This window comes from Schistocerca serialis, chromosome 1 (assembly GCF_023864345.2).
Source record: "Schistocerca serialis cubense isolate TAMUIC-IGC-003099 chromosome 1, iqSchSeri2.2, whole genome shotgun sequence".
Lineage (NCBI taxonomy): Eukaryota > Metazoa > Arthropoda > Insecta > Orthoptera > Acrididae > Schistocerca > Schistocerca serialis.
Genome location: NC_064638.1, coordinates 700,623,934 through 700,643,456, shown reverse-complemented (window position 1 = coordinate 700,643,456; position 19,523 = coordinate 700,623,934). Strand labels below are relative to the sequence as shown.

Below are 19,523 nucleotides of genomic sequence, written 5' to 3'. Positions count from 1 at the left end.
AGCCACATCATCAGATTGATATGGTTGCTTCTAGGCCACGAAACCGGTTGCTAAATAAAGTAACTAAAATAGCAGCCAGGCGGTTATTGGTCAAGATATCTGAATCTCTGTATTGCTTCTTCAAAGGAGCTCTCTGGTGAATGGGGCATACTATGGAGCGGTGAATCTTACGTCCGAACATATTTATTATGTTTTTATTTTATGACTACATAGTGCTTTTTAAGTGACTATAAGGAATGTTAGATCCCGAAACACATAGTTGTGAATTGTATTTCTCATATTTAAGCATTATGTACTAACCCACGATACTGACAGTCACTAGGTTTTCCTAGGCCACGTTCAGAAATGAACGACCTAATCTCATTGTCCGTTAACACCTTAATGTTATAAACGGTAACGGACGCAGCGACGTTTTACCTGAGAACAAATTAAGTTGTATAAAACTTCTTATTCACTTTATATTTGGAAAACTGAAATGCTCATTATTTTGTGAAAAAATATAAAGAAAATTCGTCACTCTCTGCATGCGGATTCAGCTCATGTCTGAAAATCCGGAATATGACTCTTGGTTCAACAGCCCACCGAATCAGGTAGCCAATTGGTCTTTAGATCTTGAGATAGACACTTATTTCCATGTCTGTACACTCCAGTCCAGTGAACTGTTGAGCTACATGCTAAAAAATATTCGCTGTTAATATAGAAGGCCTAAGCGAAATTAATCTAAATCTGCAACTCAATTAGCGTCGTATCCTTGTGAGGTAACTTGAATTAATGAAACGTAGTAATATTTCAAATTGCTCTGAGCACTATAGGACTTAACAGCTATGGTCATCAGTCCCCTAGAACTTAGAACTACTTAAACCTAACTAACCTAAGGACATCACACAACACCCAGTCATCACGAGGCAGAGAAAATCCCTGACCCCGCCGGGAATCGAACCCGGGAACCCGGGCGCGGGAAGCTAGAACGCTACCGCACGACCACGAGCTGCGGACACGTAGTAATACTTTCTGGTTGGAAAAACATGTGGATATTCCCGGCAGCGACACAGTAGCACTCCAGACAGCCAAGTAAGTGCCGCCGAGTCATGTGGTCTGACACAATGATGGTTACAGGAAATGAGCTGCGGCGGCCCTTTTCTGAATGGCACGCCGCATGAGCAAACACTTGTTACACCTAGCTGTTATCTGGATTTCAACGCTCCTTTGGACATTGACTTTCTGCCTCACGATCTTGGTGCTTAGACTGTGCTCCTTTCACAACCTTGGCTTTGTTCACTGATCACGAGTGTGTATCAGGCGCGGATTCTTTAAACAGCTCCTCCTGCAGTAGCTGTTGGAGCCAGCGTATCTGCTGTGCTGTCATTGCTATAAATTACTAAGGCTTTCCAGAGGTTGAAAATATCTCTTCAGTTATAAAGTTATTTTATTATCACATGAGCGGTTTCAGGTTCTTATAAGCTCATCTTCAGGTGTCGTAACTTGGTGCTGTGGTCCCCGAGCGCCGCAGTGGACGTGTACTAGGAGCATTGTGCTGCCTATGAGTGCAGAACTCTCTGTTCTAGCACTCTGCCCCTCCATCAACTATTATCGTTCTAGTCTCCTCTATGTGTCTATTATGATTTCTGATTATAGATATATTTTTAATAACTTTTATTAAATAATAATAACAACATGAGATATGACAGTTGGCCCGGTCGAAAGACTTCCCGTAATTTATAAAATCAGTGTTTTCATTTTAACCCCCTTCTTTTTTTCTACGATCTGTCGTACAGGAATAGAAGGTGTCCATTAACTCTCTTCACAAATTAAAAAAATTACACAGCATAATGAAAATACAGATGTGTGAATTGAATTACAAATTGAGACGTACATATGTTTTCTTTTTCTGCTGCCCCCAAGTCAATAGACGTCTGTACGGGTATCATTAGGTGCACGAAGGACATCAAGGCGGTAATCGAATTCTTCACTGTAGCCTACCGTCATTAATAATCATCTGCTAAGATCAGTGATGTCACCTACGTTTGTTCGATGCACGATATCTCGCACAGAGAAGTCAGAAGTCGGGGGGGGGGGGGGGGGGGTGATGTCTAGCGAACGCGGTCGCCTGAGAATTGGGCCAGTGTTTCCATTGCACTGGTCTGGAAATCTTTCATTTAAGAACTCAAAAGTATACGTTCCCCAGTGTTTGTACGTCCGTCTATGTAATAGATCGTTATAAACGCTTTGGCTGTTCAGTGTGAAATGAAAATAAAAACACCTGTATTCGTCTCTTCTTATTTACGCGTCTTGTAGTTGTGGTGTCACATTTTTCGTCAAAAGGCCCATATAAAATTTGTAGTTATTGATGTCTTGCCAAATAAAAATGCACCAACGATTCGATTGCTAGAGACGTGGGAGTTTCCTGAACTCAAAATTCTCACATTATTTGTCCAGCTTGCCTGAAAGATGAAAGGTCGTTTCATAACAGAGACAGATTCTGGTGAATAGTGTATCATCCGCAGACATTCGTTCCAAACAAGTAATTGCAGACTGTTTTCATTTTGATTTATCATTCTGGCCTCATTGCATGTAACAACTGTACTTTGTACAGGTACAGTTGCATAGTCCAATTTTTTATGGGACGTTGTGTATTGCTGAAAGTGATGCCTGTGTCTGGGTGGCGGTAGTACGGATGCACTTTCTGGGAGAGCGATCCAACGCTTGTCTTACAGTATCGACGCTCTATTCCGTACCTTTCTGTATACATGTCGTGTTCCATGTACGATGAGATTCTCGTGACGATGAGCATACTTAGTTCTTTACGTTCGCCGCCTCTGCAAGTCTGATTTTGTCCCTATAAACTTTTAATCATACTTTACATTCTCCTAAGGAAAAGCCATTATGTGTGGCGTTCGTTTCACGGTATGTCATCCAAAAATAAGGTAAACAAACGCAGTGTGATAAATAGCTTCTCTAACCAGTGAGTGCATACAACAAATCTGCTGAACATACGAGGGTGAGTCAAATGAAAACCTTAAATACTTTTTTAAATATTATTTATTTCGCAGAAATGGTACAAAGCTGTATCACTTTTCAACATAATCTCCCGTATGCTCAATGCAAGTACTCCAGCGCTTACAAAGTGCTTAAATTCCTTTAGAAAAAAATTCTTTTCGTAGTCCGCGCAAACACTCATGCACCGCGTGGCGTACCTCTTCATCAGAACGGAACTTCTTTCCTCCCATTGCGTCTTTGAGTGCTCCAAACATATGGAAAGCACTTGGGGCAAGGTCTGGTGAGTACGGTGGATGAGGAAGACACTCAAAATGCAGGTCTGTGATTGTTGCAACTGTTGTACGGGCAGTGTGGGGCTTTGCATTGTCATGTTGCAAAACGACACCTGCTGACAGCACTCCACGTCGCTTTGATTTGATTGCAGGCCGCAGATGATTTTTTAGGAGATCTGTGTGTGATGCACTGGTGACAGTGGTCCCTCTAGGCATGTAATGCTACTAACTGACGCCTTTTTCATCCCAAAAGAGAGTCAACATAACCTTCCCTGCTGATGGTTCTGTTCGAAACTTCTTTGGTTTTGGTGATGAGGAATGGCGCCATTCCTTGCTCGCTCTCTTCTTTTCCGGTTGGTGGAAGTGAACCCAGGTTTCGTCCCCAGTAACGATTCTTGCATGGAAGCCTTCACCTTCTCGTTCAAAGCGCCGAAGAAGTTCTTCACAAGCATCAACACGTCGTTCTCTCATTTCAGGAGTCAGCTACCGTGGCACCCATCTTGCATACACTTTGTGAAACTGGAGCACATCATGCACATTGTGCTGTACTGACCCATGACTAATCTGTAAACATGCTGCATTGTCGTTCAGTGTCACTCGGCGGTTTTCCTTCACTGTGGCTTCAACTGCTGCAATGTTCTGTGGAGTCACAACTCGTTGTGCCTGACCTGGACGAGGAGCATCTTCCACTGAAGTCGCACACCATTTGCAAACTTCCTACTCCATTGGTAGACTTGCTGCTGTGACAAACATTCATCACCGTACTGAACCTTTATTCGTCGATGAATTTCAATAGGTTTCACACCTTCACTACGGAAAAACCGAATAACAGAACGCTGTTCTTCCCTGGTGCAAGTCGCAAGTGGGGCGGCCATCTTTATACTGATACTGCGGCGGTATGTGGGCATCATCACTATGCTGCCACCTACAGGCCATTCTGCACGCTGTTTGTAGCACGCTTACCAACTTACAGGATAACGGCGCGAAATTTCGATTTGTTATTACAAATGTAAGGTTTTCATTTGACTCACCCTCGTATAAGATAAATTGCCTTTCTAATATATTTTTGTAGTCAGGAAGAGGCTTTACAAGCATCCTGTTTTATCTCTACAAGAGTATCCCTTTGTAAGCCTATTGCGTCTTTCTTATACACTGAAGAGCCAAAGAAACTGGTATTGGAATGCGCATTCAAATACAAATGTATATAAACAAGCAGAACATGGCGCCGCGGTTGACAACGCCCATATAAGACAAGTGTCCGGCGCAATCGTTAGCTCGGTTACTACTGCTACAATTGCAGGTTATCAAGAGTTAAGTGACTTTGAACTATGGAGATTTTCCCGTACGATCATTTCACTAGTGTACCGTGAATATCAACATTCTTGTAAAACATCAAATCTCGAACATCACAGCGGCCGTAAAGAGATCCTGCAAGAACGGGAGCAACGACGACCGAAGAGAATCGTTCGACTGAAGTGCAACCCTTTAGCAAACAGCTGCAGATTTCAAAGCTGGGCCATAAACAAGTGTCAGCGTGGGACCCCTGATACGTCTAGATACGAGTCCGACAGGTGACACGTGCATAAGCATCCTGTCTGATCACCTGTATCCATTGTGCATTCCGATGGACTTGGGCAATTCCATCGGGACAAATGGATACCCCACACGTCCAGAATTGCTACAGAGCGGCGGCAGGAACACTCTTCTGAGTTTTAAACACTTCCAATGGCCAGCAAACAAATGGCTCAAATGGCTCTGAGCACTATGGGACTTAACATCTTAGGTCATCAGTCCCCTAGAACTTACAACTACTTAAACCTGACTGACCTAAGGACATCACACACATCCATGCCCGAGGCAGGATTCGAACCTGCGACCGTAGCAGTCCCGCGGTTCCGCACTGCAGCGCCTAGAACCGCACGGCCACCGCGGCCGGCCGGCCAGCAAACTCCCCAGAGCTGAAAATTACTGAACATATCTGGGATGCCTTGCAAAGCGCTGTTCAGAAAAGACCTCCATCCCCTCTTACTCTTACGGATTGATGGTCTCAGTTCCCTCCAGCACTACTTCAGACATTATTCAAATCCATGCCACGTCGTGTCGCGGCACTTCTGCGTCCTCGCGGGGGCCCTACACGATGTTAGGCATATCTTCAAATATATTTTTGTTAGCTTTATCGTCTAGTGTTAGCCTTTCAATCCTAACATTAACCCTATCAACATAAGTTACAATTTTATTAATAATTACAGAAGCATATTTGTTACCAAAAAACTTAAACTCATCGGTAATATCATAATGTTGCAACGTGGAAAAGTTCTTCGCCTTTTCATCATGCTTTTCAAGAGAAGCCATTTTACCATACTCAAAGCCTACACCATCTGTTTGAGTGAATTCAGTACACCACCTACACATACGACCGAATATAGGCCTAGTTAGATTCGTCCGTCGGCGTATCCAACGCCGAGGGCGTGCAGCACGAAACCGATGTATGGCTATCTCTGCATGGCGGCGTCATACGGTTACCGACAGAGCACTGCAAAACGACCTCAGATGGGCTACTAAAGCCGCTGTGTCCGATCACGCTATAACTGGTTACGAGGAAGGACCTTACGACCCAGACGTCCTGTCGAGTACCCCTCTTGACACGACACCTTGCAACTCGCCTTCAGTTCTACCGTTCCCATGTCAACTGCCAATTTCGTCACAGGCCGGCCGGGTTGTCCGAGCGGTTCTAGGCGTTTCAGTATGGAACCGCGCGACCGCTACGGTCGCAGGTTCGAATCCTGCCTCGGGCATGGGTGTGTGTGTTATGCTTAGGTTAGTTCATTTGTCCTTCAGTGTAGTAGCGAGTGCTCTACGTATTGAAGCTGAGGACTGTTCGTTGAAAAATCAATACGAGCATGCAGTCTCAAAAAAAGCAACAGACAGAACGAGGCAACGCAATTCAGCCCGCAGCGAGCAGCGAGCGCAGCGCCTCGTTTGCGACTACTGCAGCAGAACGCGGGCGACGCGGGGTCGCTGGCCCGCTACGACGCAGAGGCCGGTAGCGCCGTGGCTGGCGAAATATTGCGTCCCGCTGGATCCAAAGAGCGCGCCGTAATTTCCTGTATAATGCCCCCGGCAGCCGGCAGCCGCCGCCGCCGCAGAAATATGTGAGTGCCGGCGGTATCGCGCCGCCACCGCTGCTATACGCCGGGCCGGCTCTCATCAGGCTAAGCTGTTTGTGTGGTGTGGTGTGGTGTGAGCCCGCAGGTGCAATCAATCCGAGTGTGCGCGCGGCGCCTGGGGCTCGCCTTAACCGCGCCGCTGCCGGCGTCGCCTGCCCGCCTGCCGCGATCGGAGCGCCCCGCTGTAGCGTGGGCTAGCGCCGCTTAATTAGCCCGCTGAGTAAACTCCTCCGACGTCTCCCTTTCTCACTCTTAACGGGAATTGTTTTCCATGGCGGCTTCATATCCCGTTCCCTTCCATACTCGACGCCGTTATTCACGAAATTTCCAATCTCTGCCTAGAATAACGTTACGTGAATTCCATTCTCCCAACCGTGTTGGGACGTGCTGTTTGCGTCCAATAATAAGACAGGAAACAGCAGGGCCTTAATTATCAAACATACACAGCTAGTGGTAAACAATGTTTATTACCTTGCACAACTTAATACAATAAAACAGATAAGTTTAACAGCCTCACAGGAGCACAATAACAATTTTTCTTCAACCACAGTTAAAATCTGCATAATAAATGCATAAAACATTAACAAAATTTCTGTTGGTGTAAATACTTACACTAATGGCCAGTAAAATTGCTACACCAAGAACAAATGCAGACGATAAACGGGTATTCATTGGACAAACGTATTATACCATAACTGACATGTGATTACATTTTCACGCAATTTGGGTGCATAGATCCTGAGAAATCAGTACCCAGATCAACCACCTCTGGTCGTAATAACGGCCTTGATACGCCTGGCCATTGAGTCAAACAGAGCTTGGATGGCGTGTACAGGTACAGCTGCCCATGCAGCTTCAACACGATACCACAGTTCATCAAGAGTAGTGACTGGCGTATTGTGACGAGCCAGTTGCTCGGCCACCATTGACCAGATGTTTTCAATTGGTGAGAGATCTGGAGAATGTGCTGGCCAGGGCAGCAGTCGAACATTTTCTGTATCCAGAAAGGCCCGCACAGGACCTGCAACATGCGGTCGTGCATTATCCTGCTGAAATGTAGGGTTTCGCAGGGATCGAATGAAGGGTAGAGCCACGGGTCGTAACACATCTGAAATGTAACGTCCACTGTTCAAAGTGCCGTCAATGCGAACAAGAGGTGACCGAGACGTGAAACCAATGGCACCCCATACCATCACGCCGGGTGATACGCCAGTATGGCGACGGCGAATACACGCTTCCAATGTACGTTCACACGGATGCGACCATCATATACTGTAAACAGAACCTGGATTCACCCGAAAAAATGACGTTTTGCCATCGTACACCCAGGTTCGTCGTTGAGTACACCATCGCAGGCGCTCCTGTCTGTGATGCAGCGTCAAGGGTAACCGCAGCCACCGTCTCCGAGCTGATAGTCCGTGCTGCAGACGTCCCCATCTGTTGATTCGGGGATCGAGATGTGGCTGCACGATTCGTTACAGCCATGCGGATAAGATGCCTGTCATCTCGACTGCTAGTGATACTAGGCCGTTGGGATGCAGCACAGCGTTCCGTATTACCCTCCTGAACCCACCGATTCCATATTCTGCAAACAGTCATTGGATCTCGAACAATGCGAGCAGCAATGTCACGATACGATAAACCGCAATCGCGACAGGCTACAATCCGACCTTTATCAGAGTCGGAAACGTGATGGTACGCATTTCTCCTCCTTACACGAGGCATCACAACAACGTTTCAGCAGGCAACGGCGGTCAACTGCTGTTTTTGTATGAGAAATCGGTTGGAAACTTTCCTCATGTCAGCACGTTGTAGGTGTCGCCAGCGGCGCCAACCTTGTGTGGATGCTCTGAAAATCTAATAATTTGCATATCACAGCATCTTCTTCCTGTTGGTTAAATTTCGCGTCTGTAGCACGTCATCTTCGTGGTGTAGCAATTTTAATGGCCAGTAGTGTAATAAAATGTATTAATAAATTGAAAAATCCGCCTCAGCTGCGAAAATTTTCTGGTCTTTACCCAGCTTTCGGTTAGAATAATCTAGCCTTCTTCAGAAGCATAAAATTAATATAACATGTCAGAGTAAGGCACAGTCAACATTAAAAATTGAAACCTATAGTACCGTGGTACCATGTCGAATTGAAACTACTTAACTGAAGTCCAGCTCCAGCATCACTTCACCACGCGGTCGGATGGCAGCGGCATCTACGTTGGTACTCTTATTTTATGCTTCTGAAGAGGGCTAGATTATTCTAACCGAAACCTGGGTAAAGACCAGAAAATGTTCGCAACTGAGGCGGATTTTTCAACATATTAGTCTATCACAGTTGCTGACGGTTCTGCAATATGCTAAAATACTTGAACTTATTAAAATCAAAACTTGCCAAACTTTGAACGCGCAACACTATCCTGTAGAAGGACTTCTCTTTTGCAACATAAATTCGTACCAAGGTATAACCATTAAGGCGTAACGTAAGGTACACAAGTAATAATAAAGTCAACTTTTAAACTTCAACGTTCGGGAATGAAGACACCGTTCACACTAACTTCCGACTAAGGAATAATCCAGTTGATGCCAGTACAGGGAGGCAGTAATTAAATAACCAGCAATTAATAAAAAACAACGCCTGAGCATCTAAACTTTCTTGAGAACATACGCACATGAAATCATCCTTTATAAAAATCACAACGACAACACAATGTACAAATATAATAAACAAATGGCTGATAAGGGAATACAGAATTAATCAGGCGGTGCCTCCAGCAATCTGATCGGGCACTTATTACAGAGTGATACTCAGTTTTACAAGTTTAAATTCATATTTCTAGCGAAAGGTACATTCGCCAAAGCGGCGGAAGAGCGCGCTACAAAGCTTAACGACCTGACAGAGCCAGGAACAAAGAGAACACCAATACTCAACTTAAGGACGAGATTGACACAGAAGGCCAGCAACATGGAGTCCTGTGTAACGGATCACAGTTCCGCTGGCAATGGCCAAGTCGTCAAGCTGAAACATAGATCAACTACAACAGCACACTTGCAATTGCACATTCATATTACATAAAAGGATAAAACATTACATTAAAACAGGAAAGCTCGCTAAAAAAATTAAACTCAGCACTTAAGAATGCATTTAAACACTTCAATACACGCCTAGGTAAGATTGTTCCTTGAAAAGTGATAGTAACAGCCGAGTATTATTTTAAACGGACAAAAGCCTAGTAGAACTGCACTTTCATGGAATCTGATGTAGTTTTAAGAGACAGCGTTGAGTCGTGCTGCTGCTCGTATTGGTGCTGTTCGTAGGTTTCCGTCCTCTGTTGCAGGCCATACGGTATCGTTTAGTTGGCGTGGTTGCGGTTGTTTGTCTTCTTCTCGTGTTGACTGGCGCCACTCTGTTTCGCAAGCTTTGCCTGTCCGCTAGTGGCAGCAGCGGCGGTTATCGATATGTGGTAACTGTTGCCATACCTTTATCGCGACGTCGTTGTTTTTCCGGGTCGTGTGAGTAAACCAGTTCGGTTGGGGACTTAGGAGGAGCCAGGTCCGCGCAATGAGCGAAACACGCCGGGCCCCTGGCGGCACAAATGGACTGCCGGATGGAAGGGCTGTGGTCACGAGGGTGCACGACCTCGTCGTAAATCGGATCCAGCAAGCTCTAAGGTGAGTGCGTTTGAATCCAAGTAGAGAAACCTCCACCATTGTGATATCCCGCGATTCTCCAGTGAATTGGGTCCGTGTTGCTGCTCTTCGTGTTGCCGAGGTCAGGAGGATCGAGTGAAGTGTGACCGTTTGGAGTGTCTGCGTTTTGACAGCTTTCTTGATTGTAGGCCGGTTATTGATTCTTCTACTCTGGTGGTAGTGGTTCCTTTTCGTTCAGGGCGCTCTAAACACAGTATTCTGGACGTAGTGCAGACCGCCTGTTCCGGCTTTGGCGTATTATTCCATCGTTGTATTTATTGAACGTCAGGCAGCTCAGCAAGATTATCATTAGTCATTCGTTAGACTGCCAGTAGTCTGAGCTACCACCTCGTGAAGTGAATACAACTCTTCGCTGTCTGACTCACCGCTCACGAAAGTGTTTGTTGCCGGACCTTCTCAGAGGTCAATTCGTGGAGGACCATCTGGATCAGTTGTTTTTTTATTTTTTTTAATTAACTTTTGCTACTGTATTTGCTGTTTTACAGCAGGTTTCAAAATTTTTTTACATCATTGCCGTTCCTGGCGTGTAAGGCCTTCAGTCTTGATTGCGGTCATTTGCCTTAAGATTTTAATTTAGTATTTGTATTTACGCAGTAAGCCTTTAAAACCTTATTTACTGCCATTCCTGGCGTCTGATGCCTTCTGCTGTGTTTGTGGCGACTTACCTTAATAGTTCAATACCTGTAAGTTATAAACTGCAGCGAGTTCTTAAACAATTCTTAATTTATTGCCATTCTTGGTGTGTAAGGTCTTCAGCTGTGATTGTGGTCATTTGCCTTGAAATTGTAATTTAGACCTAGTATTTGTATCTACGCAGTAAGCCTTTAAAACCCTACTTACTGCCATCCCTGCTGTCTGATGCTGTCTGCTGTTTTTGTGGCGACTTGCTTTTAATATTTCAATACCTGTAAGTTGTAAGTTTCAGCGAGTTTTAAACAAATATTAATTTATTGCCATTCCTGGCGTGTAAGGCCTTATGCCCAGATCACAGTGGCTTGCTTTTAAAACATTATCTGTTGTATCTGTATTTAATGCGGTCTAAAGCGCTGCAGTCATGGACTGTGCGGCTGGTCCCGGCGGAGGTTCGAGTCCTCCCTCGGGCATGGGTGTGTGTGTTTGTCCTTAGGATAATGTAGGTTAAGTAGTGTGTAAGATTAGGGACTGATGACCTTAGCAGTTAAATCTCAAGCCCCGTTAGCATGCCACGTGTGACATAACCTTGACTCGTCACGAAATTCTCACTGAAGACCACATTAGTTAACTATTAACAAATATAGATCAGCATACGTTTGCACCTGTTTAAATCAAATACACACCATATGCCCAGGCGAACTGTTAATGCCAGGCGACGCTCCGGCAAGCTCTTCTTCTCAACGTGCACTGCGTGACGGGAAAAGCCAAACACCACTCCTCGTGCCGGAACCTAAACCTTTCCGCCGTGTCCGGATGCAGCACTCAAGTAATACCACGCGCAATGAGCATTCGCACCATGTAAGGGCCAGCCTCCAGACCCCGTTGTGACCGCAACCGACAGACCACACAGTAAGGCCTGTTGCCTCGACGCTACAGACTTAAATAGCCGAACCCGCGACGAGCAACTGACTCACGGCCGACCAAGGCGAAGTCGATGGCACACAAGGAGTACTGGCCCCAGCCGCGCAACGTATCACGTGTAACTTTGTTAACAAGTGGAAGTCACGACGGTTGGATCACGGATTTGTTCAAAACTTTGTACACGTTTAGTCGCCATTGAAATAACGTAATGGGCAAGAAGTAAGGTGCACTACTCTGGCAATTCAGAGAAAAGTGCAAGAGACTTTTTATGCGTCTGTTATGTACGGTAAGGGCCGGCCATCAGAGTTCACGGTGATCAAGTGGTTAGCGCTCCAGCTTACAAACTAGAGGGGACCGGTTCAGAGATGGGAAGAGGGAGGCATCGTGGCCAGGCCTCGGGCTTCCACCCGTGCCCATCCTGTCTACACTGGCTCAAAACTTACCACTCTACTCGTTATACTAATATAGAACCAAAAAAGGCGTTAACAAGACCGACGTGTATGAAGCCATGGTCCGATTTCCGCTCACACTTAACTTTTTTCCATCACTGGCCATATTATTTGCATGACATTTGAGAGGCAATATAATTAAAAAACACGTGTATTTTAATGAAGTTTTAGTGAATTTCGTGTTATTTCGCTAATTACTAATTTTAATTGAACTTAGTTATTAGAACAAACATATTTATAAATATCGACAAGTAAATGAAGAAACGCATAGAGTTTTCCTGAAAATGTAAGCCTGTCGTGATTTGCGAAATCCCTTGTCCATGTAACCTGGCAAGGTACCGAGAACAACTTAGCACCTCGACGTTTCTGGAAATGTGACCCACACAGTGGTCCTTCCATTCTAGGAAAGAGAAAGAAGTCAATCTAATTTCAGGAGAAGGGAATGCAAATTTCGGTAGTCCAAAGAAGCAACGTGTGTAACTACGTCCTGAGCATGATGAACTGGGACATTGTTGTGGAGCAGCAACAGTTCCATATGCAGCTACTAGCGACACTGGGTTAACCTCCCAGATGACCGGTCACTGCCTTTTGCAGAGATGAGTGAATCCACGTGTTTGCACTTCTTGCTTTGCTCCTTTCTCCCGTGGCCATATTGATGGTGATTAACCAAACAGGAACTAATCTGGACTGGCCTGACACGTTTACAGCATTACCACTGGCGCCCGGTTCGATGTGTGTGAAAAGTCGGGAAAACCAATGGGCGGCGACTTTTGTCACCTTAAAATGTAAAAGATGTTGAAATCTGACAGATAACTGATTTTTCAGTTTGCCCTCTGTTGCTGCGACTGTGGTATACCTGGCTGCTCGCTTCAGGGCCAATTGTTGCTATTCGCAGTTCTTCACAGACAGATGATTTGCCGCTTCCTTCTTCGTCACACAAACTTGTACGACCACACTAGAAGAGTCTGAGCCATCTAGGCATTGCGCCAAATCATGGATTTTGCCATACCACCACAATAATACAAAAAGACAGTTAATTAGAGGATATACTGCCCCACATTTCTTATGTTTCTATTTCTACGATTATATGAGATTATAAAATGACGCCAAAATAAATTTAAAAATATCCGCTTTACAGGGATATAAATTATTAAATTATTTACTGTCCTACAAACATCTTTTAAAGTCTCTATCTTTATTTAAGGACAGTACAGACAATGTGTTAAAAGAAACTTTCTTCGTCTGGGCAAATGCCCTTCTGATACATTGTTTCTCGGTCTCTGTAATATGTGGATCATTACTTGTACTCTCTCTACCTAATTTTGACATTTAAAAAACTATTTTCTAACTTTCTATTACTCTCATAATTAGATTCTCTCCATCTCATCCAAATAAATGTCTACATTTTCTTTTTCTTGATCTCTGGTGTCAAACAACAGCGTAGCTGAGTTTTACTGGCGGAGTAAAACAGACCTTGAGTGCAGCCTTTGACCTCTGCCTTTCGTGAAAAGGTGCCATAACGGCTGAGCCATCTAAGCGCGACTCACGACCCACGTTGACAGCTTTACTTCCGGCAGTACCTCCTTCCTGCCTTCCTCTACATTTCAGAGTGGAAATTTATTCTGGAAACAATATCACAGGCAGAGGGTAACCTATATCTCCCCATTTCCTTTCAGGGAGTAGGAAGCAATACCCTGGGCAATGGGTAACTTATTTCTCCGCATTACCTTTCAGAGAGTACTAGTTCTGCAAGTTATGGAGGGTAACTTCTGTGACGTTTGTAAGGTAGGAGAAGAGGTAGGAATTAAAGCTTTAAGGTTATGTCCACAGGACTGCTTGAGTAGTTCAGTCGGTAGAGCACCTGCCAGCGAAAGGCAAAAGTCCCGAGTTGGAGCCATATTCCGGCAAAGGACGTTTCAAATCAGCGCACACTCCTCTGCAGAATGAAAAATCAATCTGTAAACATAACTGTTTTATTATCACATCGTAATTTCCTTGTCCGTCCCTCGGTGATTCTCCGACATAAGCTACTTCAACAGATTTTCCAGTACATGCAATTACTGACACTCGTACTAGGTAACCGCGTGAACCCTTTGTTCCTGCATCCTACTATAACTATACGTATCGACAGAGCCAATTTACTGCTGCAGTTTTATTTTCTGAAGCCAGTCAAGCGGCGATTTTGATGCTTATGCTAGCTTGTTGTATTTCATTGTTTATATAAATAGCGCATAGAATTCATGGTCAAATGTAAATTCATATCAAACGATTTGCGTAAGAAAACGAACAAGATAATAACTGAACTCACTACGCAGCAGACACATACGGCTATTAATACCTAACGGTTATTAATAGCTTCATAGGCATAAAAAGCCATTTCGGTTAATGAACTTTATCATACAGCTCAGTAACAGATAGTGTGTGCTACTAACGCCATACGCATGTAATGTGGAATGGGAATGTAGCCTATGGGCTATGCCTATGGGGACATGTTAAGGCGTTGGTGTATGCCCAAGAACTCGACTATGTGGAAACGTTACTCGAGCCTGTGAGCAATGCATGTGATCCGAATGGGCCAGATGTGTTTGAAAGACTGCTTGATTTATTGCGAAGAAAGGCTGAAGAATGTGTCAAGATGCGTGGTTACAACATGGAGCATCTGCATCTACCAAACTCTTGGGAATGAGAGATCATATTGACCCATATCTCAACAGATACCGGTTTCCGGACATATCATAACAGGAACTTCTCTCCTGTAAGAAAAGAAAGAAATGTGCGTGAAATCTATGGGACTTAACTGCTAGGCTCATCAGTCCCAAAGCTTACACACTACTTAACCTAAATTATCCTAAGGACAAACACACACACCCATGCCAGAGGGAGGACTCAAATCTCCGCCGGGACCAGCCGCACAGTCCATGACTGCAACGCCTTACACTCTCTCCTGTAAGAATATCTGACAGTTTTTTAATTACCCTCTGTATGGTCAAGGAAATCGATATAATCTTTTATCGATTTAAGATTAAGAATTACGATCTAAGTGCCTACCTCTTTGATATTGTGGAACACAGGAAAAGGATTAAAGCGATTTTTATGGTAAAACATAATTACTCAATAAAACCGAAAGAGGAGGGTCATAAACAGTGATGCCGAAAAGGAGGCCAAGTCTTGATAACGTAGCTCAAGGGCCCTCTAGAACACGAAGTACTCGAACCCGTAGGCTAGAAAACAGGATTGCACTACTTGTAAGTGGAACTGTGCGTTTGTGAAAGAAGAAACTAGAAATATCCAAATCGTGGTGTACAGGAGTAATTAACACCTTACTGGATCTTAGTACCGATTATAAAAGAATTTTGAGAAAATATTCTTTTATTCAAATGGTCATTCATATTGCTCGCATAGTTTCTCTGAATACTGAATCTCATAAAATACTGAGAAAAAAACATATAACTATGAAAACAGCAGAATGAAGGTAACAATCAAACTTTTAGTATTACACTACTTGCCATTAAAATTGCTACACCACGAAAATGACGTGCTAATGACACGAAATTTAACCGACAGGAAGAAGATGCTATGATATGAAAATTATTAGCTTTTCAGAGTATTCACACAGGGTTGGCGCCGGTGGCGACACCTACAACGTGCTGACATGAGGAAAGTTTCCAACCGATTTCTCATACACAAACTGCAGTTGACCGGCATTGCCTGGTGAACGTTGTTGTGATGCCTCGTGAAAGGAGGAGAAATGCGTACCATCACATTTCCGACTTTCATAAAGGTCGGATTGTAGCCTATCGCGATTGCGGTTTATCGTATCGCGACATTGCTGCTCGCGTTGGTCGAGATCCAATGACTGTTAGCAGAATATGAAATCTGTGGGTTCAGGAGGGTAATACGGAACGCCGTGCTGGATCCCAACGGCCTAGTATCACTAGCAGTCGAGATGACAGGCATCTTATCCGCATGGCTGTAACGGATCGTGCAGCCACGTGTCGATCCCTGAATCAACATATGGGGACGTTTGCAAGACAACAACCATCTGCACTAAAAGTTCGACGACGTTTGCAGCAGCACGGACTATCAGCTCGGAGATCATGGCTGCTGTTACCCTTGACGCTGCATCACAGACAGGAAGGCCTGCGATGGTGTACTCAACGACGAACATGGGTGCACGAATGGCAAAACGTCATTTTTTCCGATGAGTCCAGGTTCTGTTTACAGCATCATGACGGTCACATCCGTGTTTGGCGACATCGTGGTGAACGCACATTGGAGCGTGTATATGTCATTGCCATACGGGCGTATCATCCGGCTTGATGGTATGGGGTGCCATTGGTTACACGTCTCGGTCACCTCTTGTTCGCATTGACGGCACTTTGAACAGTGGACGTTACATTTCAGATGTGTTACGACCCGTGGCTCTACCCTTCATTCGATCCCTGCGAAACCCTACATTTCAGCAGGATAATGCACGACAGCATTTTGCAGGTCCTGTACGAGCCTTTCTGGGTACAGAAAATGTTCGAGTGCTGCACTGGCCAACACATTCTCCAGATCTCTCACCAATCGAAAACGTCTGGTCAATGGTGGCCGAGTTACTGGCTCGTCATAATACTCCAGTCACTAATCTTGATGAACTGTGGTATCGTGTTGAAGCTGTATGGGCAGCTGTACCTGTACACGCCATCCAAGCTCTGTTTGACCCAACATCCAGGCGTATCAAGGCCGTTATTACGACCAGAGGTGGTTGTTCTGGGTACTGATTTCTCAGGATCTATGCACCCAAATTGCGGGAAAATGTAATGACATGTCAGTTCTAGTATAATATATTTGTCGAATGAATACCCGTTTATCATCTGCATTTCTTTTTGTTGTAGCAATTTTAATGGCCAGTAGTGTATTATTATCATGAAAATAGAGTACAAAAACTTACTTCATTTTATAAATTTTATGAATGATAAGAACAGGAGAGGGTACCAGCCAAGCTAATAATACGAAGTGTCACGTTGCCTGGGAAAGCGCTCAGCAAGGAAGCTAGTCTCTTGTGGGGTAGTTAACAAATTTTTTGTTCAGTTTACTCCCAGGGGAGAGAATATTACGGTACAAACCTGAAAGGATTTGGAGACCACACACTACGCGACACGAGACGAATAAAGACAAAGACACTGGTGTTCAAGTGGGAATGAGAGAAAGATGTACGGCTTTACGTTACGATTTGGAATCTATCCGTGTGTGCAGTGGGCGTGCGTGTTACGATAGGGAATCAGCAGACAGTAACGCGTGCCCTCCGACACGCCGTTACCGAGTTATTTGTGGCAGTTACGGTCCTGATATCGCGCACAGGACGCAGCGGTATCTGCAGCCAATAGTTAGACGATGCCGCACTCGCGGTGAACGAACGGAGGCGGCGGCGGCGGCGGCGGTGCGTTCCAGAGGGCGAGGCGTGGTGGTGGGCCGGCCGATAATGGACCGATAAATATTTATCGCGGCCCCAGCGCGCCTCGCACGGCCTGGATGGATGCGTGTCACAACAGGAACATTTCCCATCCTGTCTCAAAGGTTACTGTAGCTCTGAGCAGGCGCGTGTTTGTAATGACTGAAGCTCACTTCCATCTTTCTTTTTTCCTTTTTAAATATTTTTGTTAGTCATGGGTATTCCGACTGGTGTGATGCGGCACGCCACGAAATACTCTCCTGCGCCAACCTTATCATCTCAGAGTAGCAATTGCATATTTACATCCTCAATTATTTGCTGGATGTATTTCAATCTCTGTGTTCCTTTACTGTTTATACACTCTGTAGCTCCCTCTAGTAGCATGATAACATATGTCATACCATCCTGCCCCTTCTTCTTGTCAGTGTTTTCAATATATACTATCCCTCGTCGATTATGCGGAGAACCACTTCATTCCTTACTTTATCATTCCACCTAATTTTCAACATTCTTCTGTAGCACGACATTTCAGATGCTTTGATTCTCTTCTGTTGCGTTTCTCCCACAGTCCATGTTGTCTTCTATGCAATACTATGCTCCAAAAAATTCTCAGAAATTTCTTCCTCAAATTAAGGCCTGTCATTGAAACTAGTACATTTCTCTTGGCCAGGAATACGCTTTTAGCCAGAGCTAGTTTTTTATGTCCTCCTTGTACCTTCCGTCGTATGTTATTTTGCTGCCTAGGTAGTACAATTCCTTAACTTCGACTACTTCGTGATTCTCAATTCTGATATCAAATTTCTCGCTATTTTCATTTCTAATAGTTTCCATTACCTTCGTCTTTCTTCAATTTATTCTCAATCCATATTCTTTGCACATTAGACTGTTCATTCCATTCAGCAGATTATGTCATTCTTCTTCACTTTTACTAAAGACAGCAATGTCACCAGCGAATCTCGTCATTCATATCCGTTCAAACTGGGTTTTAATCCCGTTCTTGAATCTTTCTTTTGTTTCCGTCATAGATTGAACATTAGGGGCGGGACACTACGCCTCTGTCTTAGACGCTTTTTAATCCGAGAGCATCATTCTTGGTCTTTCATTCGTATTGTTCCCTCTTGGTTCTTTTACATATTGTACATTACTCGTCTTCCTCTATAGCGTACACCTATTTTTCTCAGAATTTCGAATATCTTGCACCATTTTACGTTTTCGAACGCTTTTTCCAGGTCGACGAATCTTACGAACATGTTTTGATTATTCCTTGATTTTGCATCCATTATCATCCCCAACGTCAGAACCGCCACTCTGACGCCTTTACCTTTGCTAAAATCAAAATTATCGTCATCTAACACATCCTCAATTTTCTTTTCCATTCTTCTGTATATTATTCTTGTCAGTAACTTGGATGCATCAGCTGTTAAGCGGACTGTGCGATAATTCTCACACTTGTTTGCTCCTGCTGTCTTTGGAATTGTGTGGCTGATGTGTATTTGGAAGTTTGATGGTATTTCTTTAGTCTCATAGATTCTATACACCAGCGTGAACAGTTGTTTTATTGTCACTTCCGTCAATGGTTTTAGAAACCCCGATGGAATGTTACCATCCCTTTTGCCTTATTCAGTGATAAGTCATCCAACGCTCTTTTAAATTCTGATTCCAATACTGGATTCCATATGTGTTCTTTGTCGACTCCTGTTCCTTCTTGTATCACATCAGACAAGTCCTCCTCGTCATAGAGGCCTTCAATATACTTTTTCGCCGGCCGCGGTGGTCTCGCGGTCCTAGGCGCGCAGTCCGGAACCGTGTGACTGCTACGGTCGCAGGTTCGAATCCTGCCTCGGGTATGGATGTGTGTGATGTCCTTAGGTTAGTTAGGTTTAAGTAGTTCTAAGTTCTAGGGGACTGATGACCACAGCTGTTAAGTCCCATAGTGCTCAGAGCCATT

The 19,523-nt window shown here is 44.4% G+C and overlaps 1 protein-coding gene across 1 annotated transcript in view; it reads left to right on the top strand.

Annotated features, from left to right (window-relative positions):
* Window positions 1–19,523, top strand: part of LOC126480871 (gamma-1-syntrophin) — a 796,968-nt gene that overhangs the window by 281,808 nt on the left and 495,637 nt on the right. The window lies entirely within an intron of this gene.